The sequence below is a fragment of the Periplaneta americana genome, unplaced genomic scaffold (genome assembly GCF_040183065.1).
Source record: "Periplaneta americana isolate PAMFEO1 unplaced genomic scaffold, P.americana_PAMFEO1_priV1 scaffold_21, whole genome shotgun sequence".
Classification (NCBI taxonomy): domain Eukaryota; kingdom Metazoa; phylum Arthropoda; class Insecta; order Blattodea; family Blattidae; genus Periplaneta; species Periplaneta americana.
This window is the reverse complement of record NW_027185502.1, coordinates 2,191,666-2,211,332: the sequence shown is the minus strand read 5'-3', so window position 1 is coordinate 2,211,332 and position 19,667 is coordinate 2,191,666. Positions and strand designations below refer to the sequence as shown.

Below are 19,667 nucleotides of genomic sequence, written 5' to 3'. Positions count from 1 at the left end.
GGAACCAACTCGCATTCCATACCGACTACACCATTATAAACCCCAAGGGAGAAGACGAATCGGACGCCCTAGAAAACGCTGGAAAGACCAATTTTAATATTGCTATGGAGACGAAACGGGCCAATGGGCCCAAATCGTATTGTTGATGATGATGATGATGATGATGATGATGATGATGATGATGATGATGATGATGATGATGATGATAAACATGTGCAGAGAGTCAACGTTCTACCTTATTACATTACTTTGAGTTGAATTTTAAAAGGTGTAGCCCTCTATCACCTCGCTAAAATTTTGTGGACATATTCATTATGCTTTTCTGAGCAAGACGTCGTGATTTTTTTCTGCAACCAGATGCAGACAGAAAAACTATTAATTATTTTCAGACACCATGCGCTCCGTAATCCGGAGAGCTGTTTTCCAGGTATGGAACAAGAGCGAGAGAAAAGTGAAATTCCCAAATGTAATTGAACATTTTGATCTCAAAGATTACTCTGAAGACATTTTACAATCAATAAAAAATTAATTAAATTTCTATGCTCGAAAATTCGATTACGGTGGGAAAAATACAGCATGGATGAGAAAATTTTCTTAAAATATAATGTGCTATGTTTGAACCAAGATGCAAAGTTTGAGAATAAAATATATAATACTTTGAAATCTACTACAAAACAATTCCAATTTGAGTCTGCCCGTCCAAGCATTCGGGGACGTCCACGTAAACTTTTCGGAGAACTGAGCGAAAGATCAAAACGGAAAAAAATTTAGTCCACTTTTTAAAGAAAGATCACCAGAAGAAAAGCTTTCTGCTGCCCATATGAGTTTCAGAACTTCTAGGAAAAGAGATGCGGCCAGTATTGTAGGAGAGCTTCTACTTGCATCGCTTCAACGTGCGACAAAATCGAGAAAAAAACGTGAAAATTGATTTTGCAGGAACGACCAACAATTGTCACCTAAATAAGGATCTCGCTTTGATTACTGATTTACAGTTGACCTCTAATCAATATAAAGAATTAAGGGAAATGCAAAATCTTGTAACAGTTAATTTAGATCTATCGTTTTATTTATTACAAAACACTGAAGTTAGGATAGGTTCAGAGAGGAAAGGGGACTACTTGTTGGCGTGATAAAACAAAGCAGTCGCAATAAAAATGATCCAAATACCGCAAGAAGATTTTTCACATATATATCGGGAATAGATGGAAATTTAATAAGTCGTTTAGACTCTATCGGAAACCTTTTTCTTGAGGTTTTGCAATACTGATGAACGGGCACTTGACATGTATGCAAGGGAGACAAGGGAATTATATTTATGCTTGCACAAATAGTATTATATGCCTACAACCTTCACAAACTCTTGGCTCATGGACAGAAGGTCACAGGACACTATTATACTACTGGCAACCTATCTGAGGAAGCCCAGGAAACGAGGAACAAATACTATGTTAGACTTTTCAGAGAAGTCTTCGCAAGAAAAGCATCAAGAAAGACACAAATACCGATCTTTTACTCAGGCTACTTATTTCTTTCATCAGCTTAAAGAAATTAAAAAGAGAAAATCGCTGTCGATTTTAATAGTAGTGCTGCTGTTCTCTCCAACCCTCCATTACTCGGTGCTGTCGAAGGAGAGACTAGCAGCAGGCTACAGATTCTGACGGGGATGCAGCTGACGTCTGAGCGAGTAAGATATGTAGCAATATTCCTTCGCCTTACGCTTTCAATTTTAAGCCCATTCCACATTATGAATATTCATTTATTTTTTCACTCAAATCGTTTTTTTTTTACATTATTACCAATTTTATTTTCAGTAAAAATAGTTGTTATTTTCATTTTCATTATTGAAAACTTATCTACTTCAATAATTGAAGTTACATACCAAATTTTATGAAAATTGAGGATTAGTTTTCGAGAAATGATTTTTGGCCGGCTAGACTCGCTAAATTACACACTGTGGGCCGGCTGCAACCTGGGAGCGCCCTGCTGCTTTGTTATTGCTTTTCAAAATAATAATGCTTTACTTCCTTCTCACTCAACTTCGTATTTTATAAGCATAGATTAGTAATATGTATAATACTGTAACAGCGGCATTACTAATAAGTAATAATAATAATAATAATAATAATAATAATAATAATAATAATAATAATAATAATAATAATACAGAATTTAACTGCGCACTTGCCTACATAAAACTATTATTATTATTATTATTATTATTATTATTATTATTATTACATACAACATCCCACCCTCTTATTCAACCCTTTACCTGCTACAGTTACAATACCCTATTCTTTTCTTACACCCTTTCTCAAACCGCTTTCTTCAGTCCGCCGTAATTCTGGAAATTTTTGTTGGTCAGTTTATTTTAATTGAAGTCTCTGCGACTGTGATTCTGATTGCAATAAGACGTAAACGAAAAAGTTCTGTTCCAATAAATAGAATGTTATTCGTCTTGAAAGTGTGATTATTCATTGTCAAGGTTCACATACCAGGATAAGAACTATAAAATACTTTTTTTTTTCAGAAAGAATCAAGTACATACGGGTAGGCTACGGTTAATGTATTACACAATGGGCTAATACTGCAGGCCTACTACTATTCACGAAATCTGTAATTCATAATAGATAACCCGCCAAATTCGCAGTCGTATATACAGTTTACACACCGTTTCTTGAAGACCATCTTTTCCAGGTTTATCCTAAAAATAAATTAATAACAATAATGTTTTGACGATGCGCCCTGGTACTATTTTATTTACGACACGAACACACAGGCTACGCGTTGAATGCAGAATCGCATCACAACATTACCGGAAACAATGCGCAAGCTGCACACATTGTGTTTAGCGAAGACCGTTACTATGGTTACATCGTTGAAAGTGCACCATGGGCGGATGTTTGAGCTGTTTTGCCCGAAGAGCTAGGAAGCTAATGGTAAAACATTACAGATATTCATTAACCCATTACAGATATTCATTAACCCTTCGTTGGGCGCGTGAGGTACGGGTGTATCCGAAACATTTTCGTTCTGTGATATCTTTCTTCTACATATTTCTGCGCATGTGCCGCTTCGGGTATCTTCCCACATGTCTGTCTAGAACAGATATATGCTACTTTCAGATTTTAAATTGTCACTGTTACGTGTAAAAATAAAGTTTGTTGTTTAGTGAGCATCGCAACGTTAGGCGCGTGGGGTACAGGTGTATCCCAGCTCTTCTGTAACTTTCTTTCTCAATATTTGTACACTTGCGCCGCTTCAGGTATCTTCCGCTAAACTGTCTACAAGGAATTTATTCTACTTCCATTAAATTGTCATTGTCGTGTGTAAAACTGAGGACCACACAATATTCTAAGTTATAACTTTAGCCAAGTTTCGAGTATGTATTTTACTTATTACTGAAGAGTTCTATTATTTATTTATTGCTTGATTGATTTATTTATTTATTTCACAGGTTTACAATGTATTGGACATCTTCCTGTACCCATTTCCAGAATCTATAGTCACTCGCCACTCACCTCTATTTTCCCAACCTCCCTCCTCTAAACCTCTCTCACTCAATGTTCTAACTATTCCCTCTGTCCAGCTTAAGTTCGGTGTTCCTCTCTTTCTTCTTCCGGTCTTTTTCGGTAATCTGTTTTCAGTCATTCTTTTTAAATGGCCAAGCCATCTTAACCGTGCTGTTTTAATGTCTTCTACAAGGAATCCTTTCAGTTTCATTTTTTCCCTTATCACGTTGTTCCTGATTTTTTCTCTCCTCGAAATCCTTGCAGATCGTCGCCAGAAATCCATTTCAGTCGAATGTAATTTATGTATTGTTCTTGATTTCATATGCCATGGCTCTGATCCATATGTAATTGTGCTTTTTATAATTGAATTATAAATGTTTGTTTTTGTTTTAATTGTAATATCTCGGTCCCATAAAATTCTGTTTTATTTTTTATTTTATTTATTTATTTTGCTAATAATTGTAACATAAAATATTTATATATACAGAAAAACTTTAGCTCGCCTCTGAAAAAGTAGAAGTCGTGCTCAGGGGCGGATTCCTGAATTGAAATTAAGAAGTACATAATATAATTTGTCTTATGTCTACTACGTAATAAGAATATATATACATATATGTATGTATATATATATATATATATAAATTTAAATTTACAATTTTTATAAAATCCATACATAACTTTTTAAATTTAATACTAGAACTACTGTATTAGAATTGACAAGATTAGGATATTTAAATATAAATTTGTTATATATTCTTGGGCCTAAATGACTACTGTAATTAAATATTGTAGCATTGTTGCATTTTGGTTCAAAGAATCTTAAAGAAACCATACCTTTTATTTCATAACTATGACAATACAGTTCAAAATTATTTCGATTTTTATGTATGAATTTTATTAATACAATACAATAAATTTGCCTTATTTTTTAAGAACATTAAAGTCTAAAAACAATTTTTGAGATGGAAAATCAATAGATTTATGAAGACATATTTTAATTATTTTCTTCTGTAATAAATAAAGTGGATTAAAATTGGATTTAAATAAGCTACCCCATTCTATGATTCCATACACAATTACCGATTGAAATAAAGTTAAATATATTGTGCGTAATAAACTTATTGACAAGTAATTCCTCAACAAAACAAAATAATATATTATTTTACGTAATTTATTACAAAGGTAATTAATGCGTTGGTTCCATTTTAAATGCTTGTCGAAAATTATGCCTAAATACTTAACTTCAGACAACTCCTTAATATTCGGACATTTACACTGTATAAGGCAACAATTAGAATTATGTAATTTAATACTTAATATAGATGTAGGAGGTTTGTTACATTTTTCAGATAATGAGAATTATGGTTTTATTTCCTTTGTTAGAAAGATAATTTATGTCAAACCACTTTAGTCTTGGTATTACTATCCTTCCTTTGTCTATTCCTCCATTTATGTCCTCTTCATGGTTGCCGTTTTTCGTGATTTTCACTCCAAGTATATGTATTCTTCACAATAGTTTATGGTTCCTTTTCCATCTTCTTTTGAATCTGTCCCAATTGCCATGTAATTTGTTTTCTTCAGATTAATGTTCAAACCCTATTTTCCATATTCCTCTATCAATTTCCACGCCATGTATTCTATATCTTCTGCGACTAATGACTGATCTACAAATAGTAGTGAATAAATCGCATCCTCTGTTAGTAATACTCCCATTTGTGAGCATTTGTTTATTATTATTATTATTATTATTATTATTATTATTATTATTACTACTACTACTACTACTGCTAAATTATGAAATCTCGTTTATTCCCAAATGTCGGAAGCAAACAGAAGAGAAAATTTAATGCTAAGAAAAGTACAGGTTCTGCTGTTTTGGTTCAATAATGTCGGTGAGAATGAAGACTATTGTGCAGATAAGAAGGCCACGTTGCAGTAAGCGGTCATGAGGCAGATTCGGAGCAGGAATTGTCCGATGCAGAGGAAGAAGGTGGTGATGTTGGGCGTTAAGTAGATATTTTGCAGGGAAAGTGGAAAGCTGAACGGAATGAAGAAAAGTCTAAAACAAACGCTCGCACTCCTCCACGTGACAACTTCTGCGCCAGATCCTAAGGGAAGAGCTCGTGAAATGCTAAATATTGTTAGATCTGATTTTTGACAACAGTGTCACCAAAAAATTGTAAATTTAACGAATAGAAGAAGAACGTAATAATGATGATGATCATGATCATGTCTAGAGATAATAATAATAATAATAATAATAATAATAATAATAATAATAATATTCAGTGTTCATTTCAGTTTGAGTTTATTCACATACTAAGATTAAACAATAATATTAACTTATCACACATTGTAATGAATATCATATCAGTTGAACTAATGTCATGTCTTAGTTGCAATGTAGAACTCGTAGATAAACTAAACATAAAGTTTAGATGTCGGTCGAGTTTCAAGAGAACTTAATAATTTCAGTTTAAGCAGTGAAGTACACCTGAACCCCGCGCGTCTAATCACGTCACAACAATGAACGCGCCTCGAGGAAAAGGATTAAAATGATATTCGGCATTGCTTTATAAAAACAGTGAAAGCTTTATTGTTACTTGAGTGAAAGCGTAGTTTTGATTTTAGTTTAATTTAACTAGGCCTATGCATTATTTAATGACGTTTGCAACTGCCGAGGTTATATCAGCGTCGCCGGATGTGCCGGAATTTTGTCCCGCAGGAGTTCTTTGACATGCCAGTAAATCTACTGACATGAGCCTGTCGCATTTAAGCACACTTAATGCCATCGTCCTGGGCCGGGATCGAACCCGCAATATTGGGCACAGAAGACCAGCACTCAACTTATTGTTATTTTTGTTCCCTGTTGAGACGAAATGGCTACTATGGAGGACAGAAAAAACTTGTTATATTCTTGATTTTCACGTTGACTAGTGAGTTGCGGCCAGTGACATTTCCGAGCAGTAGAGCGTATCCGCGAAATGTTCTCCAGTTCGCGAAAACCGACCATCAGACAGCAAAGAGCGAAGTCGACTGTGTGCAAGATGCAGCAGGACAAAGTGCCGCCAGCAGTCTTTCGTCTCAGTGATATTATGTAGCAGTCTGATCACATGCGATGCAGGCCTAATGAAACAAACATTTCTGAGCCTTTCTTTCTCTCGTAATTTACACATGTTCGAAACCGGGAAGCTCATTTCTAGGATCTGTGTAAATTGTTGTGAAATAAACAGGGCGATACCGTCCCTTACGGAACTTATTTCCGAGGACATTCTGAGCAAAAAATTGCATATAAACATTTGTCCTAATCTAAACACTATTACAGTTACACTAATTTGAAGCTGATAGTAAAATACCTTTTTAGTTTAGTTTTAAGGGTAAAAAAATATTACAACTAGAGAATAAAGTATTCAGAAGTGTCATTTCTTTAATTGGCTAGTGTTCCGAAGCTAAAAATATGTTGTTAATTCTTTCGTACAGATTTCCTTTTTCAATTTTTAACAAAAAATTACATCATTCTTACGCACTTATCACAAAAATTGTTACAAATCATACGACTTTAGGAGCTTCATTCTTTACAGTTCACTTAAGCATCCTAATGAACAGTCTTCAAGAATTCACAAGATGGCGTGATTTGTAACAATTACTGTGATAAATGAGTAAGAAAATGTAATTTTGTAGTTAAAAATCGAAAAAAGAATTCTGTATGAAGCAACTATGGAATTCACAACATTTATAGCTTCAGAATACTAGCCAGTCAAAGAAATGCTGGCCCTGAGTAGTTAATTCTTTATCTGTAATATTCTTTTACCTTAAAACTAAAGAATGGTGGTATTTTACAAATTAGTGTAACTCTGAAAAGACTGAGATTAGGACAAATGTTTATATGACTTTTGTTTTTGCTCAGAATGTCTTCGGAAATAAGCTCCGTAAGGGACGGTAAATCCTCGTGAATCACCCTGTATAACACAGTTCTGCTCTTCATATCTCCAATGAAATTTTCAAGCGACAAATATATCTCTACCAGGTTAAATAAATAAATACTAAATAAATACTAATACTAATAGCTGTGCGTGTAAGGAAGACGCTAGACAATGCAGAATATGCACTTTCCTTCTAAAAAAATTCAATTTTCGTAAAAAGAAGCTGGACAAGTAACTGTTTTACAATAAATTATTATTGTTACGAGAGAAACATATGAGTATGAATATAATACTTAATATTTTCGATATGAAAGATTACTAAAGCCCACAATTATTACGGTTATTTCTCCATCCAGTTCACGTTTACACCTCGTTGGTGAGTGTGATGGCGTCAGTCCCTCGGCGTGCTGTCTGACCAAAAGAAACATATCTGCACACCTTCTTTTATATTCGCTTTGTCTGTGCGTTCTCCGACATTTAAGTGTGTGAGCGGGAAGGGTGTTGAAAATCAGAGAAGAAAGACTCTGCGCATGCGTAGAACAGCACTCCACGCTACCGATTTCCAGAAAACATCAGTTGGTTGTTCTGAATAAAGAACACGTTCGCTTATCTTGTGGTTCTAAAAGCGTATAGGCCTATGTCCTGCCTTTGTTGTGTTTATTTAATTTGTACTGTATACGGGTATATAATAATAGTGTACATATTTTATTGCGCTATGCTATACTGATCGTGCCTTCTTGAACTGATATATATTTGTGAGTTGCAGCGAGGCAAACCTCCACCGCTTTGAGCGCACAGATAAACTTTACAATTTAATATTAATCTATAATATAATAATACTAGTGGCTTGTGCAGCAAATGCTGCAAACCAAGTTTATAGAAGTTCAAATTTATTTCCAACGAAGAATACCAGACATTTTGGAAGTTATTTGCTTCCTTAATAATGAATCACACTCCTCGAAATGTAAAGCAACGTAGTAACTCAGTGAAGTTTAACCTCGTCAAATATGTCTCTTTTTAAAAAACTTCCCTCAGAATGGTTTTTATGCCAAACGCTTTCCTTGGACATATCCATCTTCATTTCTTTGAGTTTCAATGCGGAAACGCAAGTAGGCCTAACAATATCAAGACAATCAGCGGTTTTTTTCATGTGGGAGTAAAGTAGTGGCTATTTCGATCATTGCAGATTGTTGGCAAGAATTTGACATTTTGTAGTGTATTAGATACCAGTAAATGCTGGCCACGTTAAAACGCTAGCATAATAATATTCAATCAATGACGTATTTATTGACCATAAGCTCGTAATGAGTACTCGCTGAAGATCAGAGATGAAAGTTATGTATGTATTTTCCCACATATTTTTAACCGCAGAGGCTGTTGTGGGGAATCCGTTATTGAGATGCTGAAAATGAGGCAAATGCTGTAGCAGAGTTGTAGAATCGTATAATGTAAATCGTCAATAAAATCATTCATCAAAACTCATTAGCTGTTTCAGCGTTTTATTCGTTGCTGGTTGTGGAAAATAAACTAACTTGTCATGTCAGCAAGAAATGAAATGCCCTTATATTTCTCATACGGTAAAATGATGTACTTTTCACGAATCTGAACGATTAAACCAAAGGAATATAAATTTGATATAGTTTAAAGACGCAGAATAGGAAGCATGACTCAATTAATTAATAATGGGGTTCGATCCCAGGTGGTGACAGGATTTTTTCTCGTTGCCAAACTTTCAGAACGGCCCCGAGGTTCACTCAGCCTCCTATAAAATTGAGTACCGGGTCTTTCCCGGGGATAAAAGGCGGTCAGAGCGTGGTGCCGACCACACCACCTCATTCTAGTGCCGAGGTCATGGAAAGCATGGGGCTCTACCTCCATGCCCCCCAAGTGCGTTCATGGCATGTCACCTTTTACCTAGGATAATTAGCGAATCACACACATATCTACACTGCACCGCCATTAATATCGGAAAAAGACTCGCATGACTTGATTTGTAACTACAGTATAAAAGTATTTAATTTTTAATAACAATATTTATGTCTTACGTAAGATTTGTAGCTTTTAACATGTGTATATGAAGATCTAATGTAAGTTATTCTCTACGTTTATTTACATAACCCCAAAAGGGATCATTTTCATATCATCAATAATAGTAAGGTAAAGTACCCAAATAAGAGACACTTTTTTTTAACTGCTTATAAGTGAGGATAGGTGTAGACATTTTTAATCCGAGTGAGTGGAATACATACAGCATTTCGTCTGTTTTTAGAATTGACAATACAAATTTTAGTCAGTTTTTATTGTTATTTTAAATTATTAAAATAAATAAAACTGGGAAATAATGGTGTTCTGGAAAGAGGTTCCAAATAAGAGACATATGTGTTATTTAACTTTATTTTTTAACATGGACAAAAATTATTATCATTGGGTGAAAATTGAAGCAATATATAACATTAAATCATGTGGATACTTTAATAAATCCAGGAACATTTTAAAATTGAAGGGGTTAGTGCAACTGTGGTCTAACTCCTCTCAACAGCAATTTTGTTGTTTACTTGAAATTTTTCCAAGTGAAATTAATATGGTTTACGAAAATAACACAAAGTCGGTCAAATTGGACATGAATGTACTAATCTTACTTAGGCTACTATTGCTAACGTTAATATTTTGCTAGAGATAGAAAAAAAACAGAATATTAAACTTCGATCTCCATATTTTAAATTTAAGTTGATTGCACTTATTTTGCGACCTCTTTAATTGATACAAGTCTTATTTGGCTGTATTGAGCAAGTTGGACAAATAAAAATTCTTCATCAGTGCCGCAGTCTTCGTGTGCCCAACGACGACATTTTGAACACTGGGTTCTCCCCCCTGGGCCCTGATGTCCTCTGAAAAAATCTAGTGCAAAACAAGCACTCTCCATCATTATAATTTCCTCCATATTCCGAGTCACTAGAGTTAATTAATTGCATTTCCACATTCGATTCTTCATCACTGGACTAACTCAAGCAGTGCTTCTTGGACTCATTTTTTCTGTAGTTTTTGTTGTTTTTCGAACAAATTCTTGCGAGCTCCATCTTTTCTTTGTTTTTCCTTATCTAAAGTCTCTCTCTCTCTCTCTCTCTCTCTCTCTCTCTCATTTCTTTCTGATAAAGAGTTGATATTATGATAGCTCCTTTCCTGCCCTGGATACTTTACATGCGACTTCACACTGGTTGAAGCTTGCGGCTCTTGAGGTGGTTGTTGCTGCTTCTGTAACTGTGCTATAACCAAGTCACCGTTTCTGGCACGTGAAATAAGTAATGGGAACTTTGAGAGCGAATAACTTATCTTTGCCACCAGTCTGTGGGCATGAAAGCTGACAACTGTGATTGGCAGATTGCTGACGTCACATCTGTTTAGGAGATGGTACCACACTCAGCCGAAGTTGTGATAAATTCCGCTGACTAGCTACTCAAGGACACATCCCAGAGATGCAAAGTGCGAGTGTCTTGCCTTTGACGCAGTCAGTGCCAATAAGACAGACAACTCTGATTGGCAGATTGCTTTCGTGACGTGTTGGGTGTTACCTTTCTCAGCTACACTGGCAACAATTGCTCACTGACTTTTTTTTTACTCAAGGACAAGCGCCACAAACGCTGGCACTCGGTGTAGTGGCGATATTTACACAGGTCCAACGAAATTTTCGAAACCAGGAATCACAATTAAATTGAATAGTTTTAATAATTGCACCAGATTTTTATTTGAAATATGTAGAGACTATTTCTCGAATTAAGCACTTACGTTTTGATGTTTAAGTAAAGTAAATATTGTCAGACTAGCCAATTTTAATTGATTTTAGCTATTGATATTATTGTCATCTCAATGAATAATTAATTGTAGTTATTAATAATGATAACTTAATCATTTAAATTAGTAATTTTTGTAATGAATAATTGAGGACAATGGATAATTAAAAATTGACCTAATTCGTAATTAATTTTAATGAATAGTTCAATTAATCTTTCATTGGTTCTTACGTAGTTTATGGCAGACTAAATGACACGACTAGAACATTAACGCCTTTCGTAAACTCTCAATGGTGAGCATAATAATAAAACCAAATACGGGTTCTAAATAAGAGGCACTATCTCTCAATAGGACCCCTAGGTATCTCTTATTAGGGACCGGAATAAATAAAAATGAAATAGCTAGCCAAGGTCATAAATTATTATCTTTCTTATTAGCAATCTACCTTATTATATGCAAAATTCTTCCAGCAATTTTATAAAATTAATAATAAATTTGTTGTACCTTACATTAACTGCTGTTCACTTCCTCAACAAAGACCATCAAAAAGTTCAAAGTGTCAAAAATTACTTCTCTTGCTCTGAGCTGCGCTGCTTACTTTCAACTGAGGCTAGACAAAGAACACGATGCCTTAGAAGCACAAACATTGATTTACCATAGTTGTCGAGAGATGGCAAATTATACCGGAGAAATTAACAATGTATCTCTTATTTGGGTACTTTACCTTATGAATGTGTATCAGTCACAAATACACCATACAATTACCTGTAATACATTTCATTTTTAATGGAAATAATGTCAGTAAACGTTCTTGAGTTTTGTAGTTTTTAATAACCTATACATATTCTTATTGTATTGTATATTATTCTTATTGTATTGTGTATTATTGCTATTCTTCTTGTGTATATAATTGTATTGTGTATTGTATAATTGTATTGCGTATTGTATAATTGTAAATAATTGATTAAATGGTGATCTTACTCGTGTTAATTGTGTAAGCATGTGCGGCTTACAGCTGTTTCGGTGCTTCTTCACACCATCCTCAGAGCCTACTACTCTGAGGCTCTATAGGCTCTGAGGATGGTGTGAAGAAGCACCGAAACAGCTGTAAGCCGCACATGCTTACATAATTAAAACGAGTAAGATCACCATTTAATCAATTATTTATATTCAAGTGTAAAAAGTAGTGTACGAAAGATTCAACATGGTGTATAATTGTATTGTGTATTGTAATTTTATTGTGTATTGTTTATATTGTATATACCATTGCTACCGGGTGCTTGCCCACTTGCAATGTAAATAAATACATATATAGCTGTACTAAGAAAATTGCAGAACAGAGAATCAGAGCTATAAATTTTATTAATGATACTGTAATATAACCTTTGAAGTTTTTAATAGCCAATATAGAGACAAATGAAGATCGACCTATTGGCATTATGTCATAGAATCTGTTGGCAATTCTGGAGTCATGGCCTCCATGATAGTTTATTTTAGTATTTATCTTATTCTGAAGAGCTATTAGTTCCCAAAACTTACGACAGATGGATTTGGCAAAATAGGAAAATTATGTAGGAGAATTGACATTTCACTGAAAACTACTATATTTCTGAAAATATTTGGGTTCCAAGCTTCAAAATGAAGAGCCTTTCATTAAAATCCGTTCAGCCGTTTTCCCGTAATTTCCATTACCAGTTCAAATTATATATATAGATGTTTATGTTTTCAGAGGCGGCTGTGGGATGCCTGCAGGTGGCGATCCCGACGAGCAACACCTAGTCAGGTAGGTGCAACATTTAAAGTGTAGCTTTTATTAGGTTATTAAAATATCGACTAACATGATTATTTGAAAAATAAACAGCTTAAAATAATCAATACAATTCCAAATATTAAATAAACGCTGTCATGATATGGCATATCCTTTTTTACTATAATTTATGTCTTTCTTTCTACTTAAAGTAATGTTAAATATATTTGTCCTTGTAAAATTCTTTCAAATCCGTTTTTGTACGCAAACATAATTTCCATTGTGATGTTTTCTGCCTCTCTTTTATAATCATTCCTCTAAGTAAATGGTGAAGAAATTAAATTATTTGTTTTTAGCGTTTCCGAAAATAGTGTGAGTGTTGAAACGTGTCTCACTCCAGTTCCATTTCCAGATTTGACAGCTCTCGTAATGCAATTGAAAGTACAAGTGTAATGCCTTGCATAATAATATACTGGTACGTTTTCTCGTCCTGCTACGTAATATGTAACATTACAAGACGTTTCTCTCATAGCCTACTGTATAGAGAGTGAACCGTAAGCAATGCCATTAATTTCAGAAGGTTATTCTCCGAGATATTTCAAACAAAATAGTTTCACACAATTTTGCTCGTTTTTGCTTCCTTTTCGAGATAGAAATTTTATTCTTTTAAGCGTGTATGAAACATTTCATACCCTGCTTTGGGAAATCCTTTGATTTAATTCCCAATAAGCTCAGTCAATTTAAAGTGAATCAAAAGTCTGGAACCATATAAATATCTTCCATATGCTTGATTTTCAATTATTATAGGTGTTCCCAACATTTGTAAGACCAAATGCTCTACCAGTGACACATTCGATTCTAGCCGTCAGCTAAACATTAAGGGCTGTATTCCTAGACATTCTTAGCGCGGGCTTCCGGTGGACGATCAGGGAACTAAAGTTTTTTCTATTCATAAACCAGTGTTAGCGATGTGATATGATATGAATCCTGTACAAGTAATCAGTCGATAACCGGGGCTAGTTTAGCACGCTCGTAGCGCGGGCTAGCGAAATTTCTGTGCACAGGACCCTTAAAGAACCGTATCATTGAAGCCTGTGCTAAAGTCACCCCGGAAATGCTACAAAATGTTCTATCAACATTCTCAATTTTCTATTCATATATCAAGCTCTTTATGTAACCTCAAAAGAATAAATCAAGGGGTGTTAAATCTGAAGACCTGGCCGGCCATTCTACTGGTCGACGCCGACCAATCCAATGTCCAGAGAACTGTTCGTTCAGTCTGCTGCAACATTTCTGTGACTTAAGCTACCAGAGTGATGAATACCAATTCTTTCCTCTTTCGATAATGCCATTACGAAAATCAATAAATTTGTTACAGGAAAGCGTCAAATAATCACAACAATGCATTGAAACTGTCACAGGTTAACCAAACAGTAAAGCAGGAAACGTTAATTACCAGAATTGCATAAAAATATCTGTTCCAAAGCCTCCTTAGTACTGTACTATGTTACAAAATACCTGTAGATGCAGTAACTAATGTTTGTGTCATTATTACAATTATCTTTAAATAACTTGGATACGATTAGAGATATCTCACAACGGATTGCACCATTGTTTTTCTCAGAAACTTCCACATGATTTTGAGTACCTACCTGACCCCCTTTCCATTTAAAATTTCAAAGTTACATTCAAAATGGCGGCTTTTGAGATAGCTGAGGGCTAGAATCGAATGTGTCACTGGTGGTGCACTATTTTGACCTTACAAATACTGGCAACACCAATAGTAATCGAAAATCAAGCACATGAAAGAGATTTATATGGTTCCAGACTTCTGGTGCACTCTGCATTATAATACATTATTGAAAGAATTTTAGTTTTATCCTTTAAATGTGAAGAAATTTAATCAGGACAAAAATGTAACACTGTAAATTCCTTTGCAGAATGAAAAGTTACATTTGTTCGGATCAACTTTCTCTACATTTGAAGTACAAAACTAAAAACCTTTCAATCATTGTTCTCTTAAATTGACTGACTCCAATGAGAATTAAATCAATGACTTTCGTCCACTGCTGTGGAGTAGCGGTTAGCATGTTTGACGTGAAACTAGCAGGGCCGGGTTCAAATCCTGGTTGGGACAAGTTACTTGGTTGAGGTTTTTCTAGGTTTTCCCCTCAACCCTCAAGAGAAAATGGTGGGTAACTTTGGGCATTGGGTTCTGGACTAATTTCGCTGGCTGCACACTGTATCACCTTCATCCCACACAGACGCTAGATAACCATAACAGTTAATAAAATGTCGTTAAAAACCAACTAAAAATCAATTTATTTCCCAAAACACGCTATGAAATGTTTAATACAAAACAATTTTTATCTCGAAAAGGAAGCTTTATTAAACTTGTTTGTTTTAAATACTACCTATCTCAAAGAATAACCCCCTGAAATTAATGGCATTACTCCCTTCCTTGCATTCAGGAAGTAGATAACTTCGATCTTGTATGTGTTGTAAAATGTATACATTGAAGATTAGAGAAGGGAGTTAAGGGATAACCGGCCGTGACTCAATTGAATTATTAAAACCCGGGGCTGATAGGTATAAGTGTTGCCAAACTGACAATTTCAAACATGTTATAAATTCCCATAGACTATAGGATTTCCCAGTTTTATAAGATTGATAATAATTGTTATTGAACTATAAAATCGTCCATGCAAATCAAGATTTCAGGTATAACTCCCTGTAAAGTTGATTTGAATAATTTCGAGGGAAAAATTGTTCCGGAGCCGGGTATCGAACCCGGGACCTTTGGTTTAACGTACCAACACGAAATTATATTTTATAGCCGATTTTGAATTTGTCCGATACGAACACCAATAACAGCCGCTTTTGTTCACCTGACTGGTGATTAGATTAGACGTTGGCGATCCTGTTACTTTTGAATGTAGCTAATAAACACACAAGCCGTTGTCGTTAAGAAATCGAGTAGCAGAAGGAATGTGACAATCATTTTCAGTTTAATGTTCAACCATTATATTCACATGCACATGTTATACCAAAATAATATATTATGTGATGTGAGTATTGAGGTTAAAGTTTTGATGCAAACTGATAAACCACTGCGCGCTTCTTTGGCGGTAATGTGAATAATTTCACTACTATTATAAGGTAATGGAGGGTAACTGTGCGCAGGCGGCCGAGTATACGCAGTCGCATTTTTCAGTTGTTGGCAACAATGGACGACAGATGACAGTCTAGAATGGTAGTGTAATCAATAAGAGTTGTGTTAACGCTCTGGGTGCTTTATCCGTACGATTACATTACTGAAACAGGTAAATCGTTATATTTCGCTAAATTGACTGTAATTTTGCGATGAAGTAAGATAAGGTATTGGTCTCTCCGCAATAAATGCATCAGATTACTATTAATGCCTTGGAGAATGCTGTTATTGCTGTGAGGATGCCGTTATTCCCGCAGCACTTGTTCCATCTACACCGGATTGAACGAGACATTACAATAGCCGGGCAAGTGTGCGCGCCAGATTCAACAAGGTGCAGGTTGACCGCTACTTTGAGAATCTCAAGGAATGTTTGGGATTGTTCAACATGGACGAGACCGGAGTGTCGACTGTTCCTGATAAGACGGCTAAAGTCGTTGCTACAAAGGAAAATAAGTCCATAAAGAAAATATAATCGGCTGAAAGAGATCAAGTAGTGACTGCTGTTTTCTTGTGTAAACCAAACAGGAACCTTTATACAGCTGCTTTGATTTTTCCCGGAGCTCTGTAACAACTCCCCTGCAGGTTCTCTTGGGGGCTTGTTAGTGAATCTTGGTACATGAATTCCGAACTGTTCCTTGTTTGGTTGGAACATTTTGCCAAGCATGTTAAATCTGCAGTGGATGGTCCAGACCTCTTGGTTCTTGTCTACACTGCTCGCTTTCAGCTGTGTAATTCTGCAGACAACACAGCATTGTCCTATTGACGTTGCCACCCCATGCTAGTCATATACTTCAGTCATTAGATAAAGTAATATTCACCACATTCAAGAAATTCTATGCCCAAAGTGACTCTGTAGTAATCCTGGCAGAGCTGTAACCCAGATGGAAGTGTCTGGTCTGTTTCGCGCAGCCTTCGAGGGGTGGCAGCTGCTCGAAATGCTGTAGCTGCTTTCCGTGACACATGCATGTATCCTTGGAATCCACACTGTTCAGTGATGATATCTGACGTAACCAAAATCGACTTGCAGATCTCGGTCAGTCAGCAAATAGTAACAGACATGAAGATATAAATAAAGAGCAGGAAGAAGGAGAGAAATTGAATATGAACAACCAAGAAACAAATGACGGGTCGACTAATTAAACAATTCATCCAACCAATTCCATTAGTTTACCTCAAGTACCAATCACCAACATTCATTCCTTACCTAAATATGAAAATCAGAACAAAAGGAAAAAAAGAACAGCGATGAGAGATTTTAACATCGTCTTCGTATAAAAACAATCTTGTGAAGAAGCAAAACTTGAAACAGGAGGAAGAAAAGAAGAAACAAGAAAGGCTGAAAGCAAGAACTGAAAAGTAGCTTTCAAAATCGGATCCTCAAGTGTCCAAAATTACTAAAAGGTGTAAAAGAATATGAAGGAACCCAATCGAAAACTTCCACTGCACGCAGCCGACATTCGGGTCTAGCACATCTAGTGATGAACTCCATCAGAAAAGATATACATCTGCCCTGGGTGTGATGTATCTATTGGGTACAGTGTAATGGGTGTGACGAGTTGTGCGCGTCATATGAAGGACAGGAACATTTCTCTGTGATCTGTGTTAATAAGCTGCTGCAATATAGGCCTGCTGCAACGCAGTTAAACTAAAGAAAACATACATTAAAGAGTGCGCACAGTTAGCGACATTCTGCGAACTCTTACCCGCATATGTCGTCTAAGTGTTCGCATTCGCCAACTTGTCTAAACTTGTGTGCCACAATGAATGATGATCACTATAGGCAGTTTTAACAATGCATAAATATTCTTAAAGTTTCATTGTGTATGAACACCTAATTAATGTAACAAAATAATAACAGACGACCACATTATGATGAATTAAAACTAAGTGCGCACACTTACCCTCCAATACCTTACACCACCACTACTACTACTACTACTACTGCTACTGCTACTGCTACTGCTGCTACTATTACTACTACTGCTACTACTACTACTACTACTACTACTACTGCTATTACTACTACTGCTACTGCTATTACTACTGCTACTGCTATTACTACTACTGCTACTACTACTACTACTGCTACTGCTACTGCTACTGCTGCTACTATTACTACTACTGCTACTACTACTACTACTGCTACTACTACTACTACTACTACTGCTACTACTACTACTACTACTACTGCTACTACTACTACTACTGCTACTACTACTACTACTACTGCTACTGCTACTGCTGCTACTATTACTACTACTGCTACTACTACTACTACTGCTACTGCTATTACTACTACTGCTACTGCTATTACTACTGCTACTGCTATTACTACTGCTACTACTGCTACTGCTGCTGCTACTGCTACTACTACCACCAATAATAATAATAATAATAATAATAATAATAATAATAATAATAATAATAATAATAATCATCGTCAGCACAATGATCAGGCACTTGCGACTCAAAATTGTTCACGCCATCTTGGAGTATTAGAAGTCGACCAATGCTTCTTTCAGTGGAAGAAAACTTTTGTTAGCCTGGTGTCAGGCATTCGCTGGTTATGATCTCTTCAATTAATTCTATATTTTTTTTAATTAACTGTGTTTAAAATAGATTATATATTTAATTCTTGTCTTATGTCATTTTTCCTCCTGTAGTCTAATCATGTGCATCCTATTACATACCGGAGAAATTTCACTTATATCTGATAGTTTAATTCCCTTTAGTGGCCTGACATTAAAGTTTAATTCTCGCACACGGTAATAGCGGTCATGCAACGACTTCATAAAGTTTTAATCAACTTTCTCTTCTTATGTTATGCTTAATTGTCCGTCATATTGTTCCACAGAAATAGGTCTAAATCTATTTAATTTGATTTGAACATCTTCTGATTTTTGTATCCAAAATGATAACCCAAAAATATTTAAAGTAACTTATCTGGTCCACAATTTCTCCATTTATAACAGTTCTAGCACTCCTGTATTGTAATCCTTGGAATATCATTACTTGGTTTCGACTGTTGAAATAGATATTTCATATTTAGCAAAAGTGTGGCGTAGCTCATGGAATGGTTCTTGAACAACATCCCCAGGGGACAGATGAATAAGTTAGTTTTTCCATCCGCTATGTTAATAATGTCGAACCAAGTGCTTTTACAAATTTTGGCCACTCGAGCGCAATTACAGGGCAGTAAAAAATAAGTTCGCCGGAGGCTGTTTAAAGGAAGAAAACACAATTTCATGGAAAAATTTATTAGAATATATACAACTATTGAGTTATTTTTCAACATATTCCCACTGGAAATGAGACATTTGGGATCGACAGAGAGGTGCACACGACTGCCACACGCTGGTTCCGATCCCAGGCGGCAGACTTCTATGACACAGGGATGCAAACGTTGACCCCACGGTATGACAAATGTTTCATTTTCGGTTGGGAATATGTTCAAAAATAGTCAACAGTTGCTGCATCTGTTCCAA

General features: G+C 35.5%; 1 long non-coding RNA gene across 1 annotated transcript in view; it reads left to right on the top strand.

Annotated features, from left to right (window-relative positions):
* LOC138693795 (uncharacterized) overlaps nt 1-19,667 on the top strand; it is a 286,495-nt gene that overhangs the window by 103,666 nt on the left and 163,162 nt on the right. Inside the window, exon 2 of the long non-coding RNA XR_011330453.1 lies at nt 12,954-13,007. This is a non-coding gene — a long non-coding RNA (uncharacterized lncRNA). The remainder of the gene's footprint in view (nt 1-12,953; nt 13,008-19,667) is intronic.